Genomic DNA, 5,384 nt, shown 5'->3' with positions numbered 1-5,384 from the left:
ACACACACACACACACACACACACACAACTGATGATTGACTTGTTCCTGGGGGATGGGGCGTGGCAAGCCAGCTCTGCAGCTCAAGAAGTAGTCAGGGACAGTGACCTCACTGAGTCACTCAGAGCCCAAGTTCTGTTTCCCCAAAGCAGGACTGGAAAACACAAGATTCTGCCCTGGACCTGAAATGGGCCCCAGGCTCTTGTTCAGTGTGGCCCTTTTTCTGCTGTGGGCAGGTGAGTGCTGGTCACACACGGGTTTCCTTTCCTAGAATTCCCAAGACCACAACACAAGCCTTTTTCCTGCATCATCATGAGGCTTTGTCACTCTCTATTGCAGGATGCATGAATGCTGGAGTCACTCAGAACCCAAGATACAAGGTCACAAGGACAGGAAAGGAGGTGACTCTGAGATGTCACCAGACTGATAACCATTACTACATGTATTGGTACCGACAGGACCATGGGCTGGGGCTGAGGCTGATCTATTACTCATCTGACCCCGGTAACACTGAAAAAGGAGAAGTCCCTGATGGCTACAGTGTCTCTAGATCAAGTAAAGAGGACTTCCCCCTCACTCTGAAGTCAGCCACCCCCTTGCAGACATCTGTGTACTTTTGTGCCAGCAGTGAGTCCACAGCGCTGCACGGCCGCCTCCTCTCTGCACATAAAGGGGAGTTAGACACACGGAGGTTGCCCTGTGCTCAGTAGTCTCCACCCCTCTGCAGTGAGTCACAGCGCTGCATGGCCACCTGCTCTCTGCACATAAAGGGGAGTTAGACACACGGAGGTTGCCCTGTGCTCAGTCGTCTCCACCCCTCCCTGGGAAGTCCCTGCTGCATAGGAGTCACAGAGCACTTGCCGGAGCAGTGGCCTCAGAGCATGAGCCACGTGAAACCCTACAGCCTACATAAGCCTGCAGGGCCCTAGACCTCCCTCTCCATTATGTTTTTTGTCTCCTCCTCTGCTCCTCTTTCCCTTGCTTATTTATTCATGGCCACACCAGCCTTCTGGCCATTCCTCAAATACACCAGGCAGACTTCTGCCCTAGGTCTTTGCTCTGACTGGTCCCTATGCCTGGAATGTTCTTCTCCAAGGCCTCTCATTTAAGACCAGCTCCAATCCTGATCCTTGAACATATCCTGTGGCATGTGATGGTGTCCCCAAGTATCCTTCCATGTTTGGAGATTAGCTGGACGAACTCATGGGGTATGGCGTAGAGTTGTAGTTATGACTAAAATATATTAAAGTAACATCATAAATACTCAGCCGTGGATCACTGAGAGAAGAGACACAGGTGGAATCTAGAAGAGTCCACAGGTAGTTTCCCTTATGCTCTTCCTTCCAGTAGGGCCACACAGAGGTGACTCTTCCCGAGCAACAAAACAGCACATGTGTGCAGTGTTCTGTCAAGGGAGACCATTAGATGCCCAGAGCCCAAGAGGTTTTACTGGGGGTAGGTCACCCGCTGCCTAGCACCTACCAGAAATCCAACCCCGAGAAGGAAATCTGGCACAATGAGCTGCCACCATACTAAGTTAGGAAAAACTTTATATCAGTGCAGGGAGCTGTTCCAAGCCACGTTTCCAATGACAGCCAAAGGGCAACCTTCCAAGAGTGACTTTCTAAGAACTGCAACAGCAAGCCCGGTATGCCAACTGTCTTCTGCAGTCACCCTCCAACTCTCCTTTGCCACTTGATGAACCTAGAAGCTACACGGTACAGTAGCCTAGTTATAATATGGAAGCATACAGGCTCACTGGGTCATCATTTGGTGGACAATCACTGAAGAAAGCTGCTTGTGCCCCGCTGGGCGCTGTGGTCATGGGAAGTGAGACTTCACAGAACTCAGCCACTGAAATGATGGGATTGTTTTGTTTTCTGTAGCAGAGCTGTTCCTTGTCTAACAGAGTTAGTGTCTAGAATGAGTAAAAAATTCTCTTTACTCAATAAGAAAAAGACAACCCAATAAAATGGTAGTACTTAATCTAAGTAGATAATTCACAAAAGAGTTCTCAAACTTACTTACAATCAAAGTCTTGCAAACTGAAACAATGTTAGGACTTCAAACTTCCCAGACTGGAAAATTTTTAAAATATTGATAGTTTGAAATGTGAGTAGTGATCTATACTAGTGGAAACTGTCTTATACTACAAAAGAAAATTTCTGGAATACATTCTGATACATTAAATTATCAATGTATTCAAATCACTTTAATTCCTTTTGTGGTCTCTGAGTTCTATCAGGGAAATAAAGTTGTCAGTATTCACTTTTGCTATTTAAGGGTTTTTAAATTAACTCTTTAAAAATCATGGTAGTATAGGCATAACATTGATATTTCAATTTATTTTAAATGCACAGTTTTAAATGTAAATTTTAAGCAGTAGATTAAGTACTTGTATATTCAAGATGTTGTGGAACCATCACCACTATATATTTTCAAAACATTTTTCATCACTTCAAACAAAAACTCTGAATCCATTAAACAATAACTCCCTATTTTGTTTCCCCTTCAGCCCCTGGTAATCTCTAATCTACTTTCTCTCCTAGGAATGTGCTTACTCTAGATTGTTTATATATGTGGAATCATACAATATTTTTCTTTTGTATCTGGGGTCTTTCACTTTGAAAATGCTTTCAAAGTTCATTCATATAGCAGCATGTATCAGAACTTCGCTCTCTATGGGTCAATAGTATTCCATTGCATATATATCACATTTTGTTTATTCACTTATCAGTAAATACACATTTGAGTTGTTTCCATCTTTTGGCTGTTGTGGATAATGCTGCAATAAACACTGGCCTACAAGTATTTGTCTGTTTCTCTGTTTTCAATTCTTTTGTGTGTACACCTAGGAGTAGAATTGAGAAGTCATATGGTAATTCTACATTTATCTTTTTGGGTAACTGCCAAACTGTTTTGCAGCTGCTGAACCATTTTACATATCCGACAAGAACGTATGAGGGTTCCAGTTTATCCACAGGCTGGCCAACACTCCTTATTTTCTGCTTTTTCCTTTTTATAAAAAGGAATACAATATAATTATAATTATTATAGAAGTTCTATTAAGTATGAAGTGATGGCTCATTGTGGTTTTGATTGGTAGTCCCCTAATTACTTATAACATGAAGCAGCTTTTTATGTGCCTGTTGGTCATTTGGCCCTATAAGCATTGGCCCTTCTTATCCACAGGTTCTACATTGGTGAATTCAAACAACGGTGGAGCAAAAGTATTTGGAAAAAAAATTGCATCTGCACTGAAAATGTACCAACTTTATTTTCTTGTTATTATTCCATAAACAATACAGTGTAAGTACAAGTGACGCCATGATAAAGACTTTGGCACCACTACATCATGAAGATTGGGGAAAGCAAATAGGAAACTGGTGTCAGCCTTCAGACAAAATAGAAGCTTCCACCTCTGTGCTCAGGGCATCACTGTATCCCTTTAGCTTGGAGAGCATCAGCTAGTTCACTGTGCCTCCAGGATGAAGCTGTGCCCATCACCCCAGCTTCCACCCCATCTAAGCTCAGGGGACTGGGAGGATGGAGAACCTGGTAAAAGAGAAATGCCCAAAGAGAAGCAAAATTACAGATAAGACAAAGAGGTCAGTAATTGACATCTCAAATCTCAGCTGCCACAATGGAGCAAAGAGGGAGAACACACTTGTATAAATTACTCAGTTCATGAATGTGGTAAATTTCTAGCTATTTTTTAGTTCACGACAATTGGTTTCTAAGACAGTGGGCATCTGCGAAGACAGTGATGTCACTGTAGGAAAGGCAGTACACATTCTTCGTCCTCTGCTCCTGCTCACAAGGACCATGATCAGGTGAACATTTCATCCTATCTGACCCTGCCATGGACACTGGGCTCCTCTGCTGGGTGACCCTCTGTCTCTTGGGGTTAGGTGAGTCCTCAGGTCACCAAGAGCTCCACACTGGATCTCCCAGTGATTATCCCAATCACTTCCTTATTTCCATTTTCAAATGCTTTCTTTTGCCTCCTCAGAGCTCACGAAAGGTGAAGTTATCCAGTTTCCCAGACATAAGATTACAGAGAAAAGATTGTGGCTTTTTGATGTGATCCTATTTCTGGCCATATTACCCTTTAATGGTACAGGCACACACAGGGCCTAGAGTTTCTGATTCACTTCGAGAATGAGGCTGGACTAGATGATTCTCAGTTACCAAAGGACCAATTTTGGCAGAGAGGCCCAAAGTAAGAGACTCTGCCCTCAAGATCCAGCCTGCAGAGTTGGTACCTGTGTCAGCAGCTTAGCCACAGCATCGCAGAAACAATTCTCTGCTGTACACAGAACTCTATGGTTCTGTTCTCTCTACTTAGCTCACAACAGCCCTAAACAAAATATTTATCTTATTCCTCATCATGCAAGGAAAGGAAGTGGGTTTGCAGATATAAGCTACAGTTCATATAATAGAATCATGAATTATTTGTTGGAACATGAGGGATGCAAATGTTGTTTGAAAATAATTAAGACCCTGGGATTTGAAGCAAGTTTTGGTGACTACTCAAGAAATTAAAGCCAAAAGCGACTTATCACAGACTCAGTCCTCAGAGGTAGTATTGGTTGTTCTTCTATAAAAGCATGAAACCACAAAACATATACAATAAACTTAATAATACAGATGGTAATTATACGTGAGTCACACACAGCATGCTTTCCAGCTGTAGCTGTCACCATCTGATCTGAATGATTTGAATATTTTTCTTGCTAACACCCTCACCCTCTAGCTTCTGGACCCTAACACTGGATGTTTTATGCAGCAAAGTCTCAACACATAGTATATGTTTGAAAAACATTTTTTACCCTGCTTTTGTGGAAATATGTTAATAATAATGATGTTGTTAATGATGATGATACTTTCAGCTATTTTATTCAGCATTTTTCAATTTCAAAGGAATGTATACAAATGGACATCCTGGCAGCCAGTCCCAAATCTTAGTTTGCAACAAATTCTACTTTCCCTAGAGCAACCTAACTCTTCAATGTAACCAACATAGCCCAACACTTTATCTGGCCATGGGCCATTCAACTCAGAGGCTGGGGAGAACATTTCCACATGTCTGCCTTTGTATATTAATACAGCTCATCAGTGCATTAAAATATTCTTTCAGGGCCGAACAAATTCTACTTTCCCTAGAGCAACCTAACTCTTCAATGTAACCAACATAGCCCAACACTGTATCTGGCCATGGGCCATTCAACTCAGAGGCTGGGGAGAACATTTCCACATGTCTGCCTTTGTATATTAATATAGCTCATCAGTGCATTAAAATATTCTTTCAAAAGTACTTCTAAAGCCAACAATTTTCCTTGATTAAATTGCCCCCTCGATAATCACTCTTTCTAGCCAGGTCCAT

The sequence above is a fragment of the Galeopterus variegatus genome, unplaced genomic scaffold (assembly GCF_000696425.1).
Source record: "Galeopterus variegatus unplaced genomic scaffold, G_variegatus-3.0.2 Scaffold443, whole genome shotgun sequence".
Lineage (NCBI taxonomy): Eukaryota > Metazoa > Chordata > Mammalia > Dermoptera > Cynocephalidae > Galeopterus > Galeopterus variegatus.
This window is presented reverse-complemented; position numbering follows the sequence as displayed.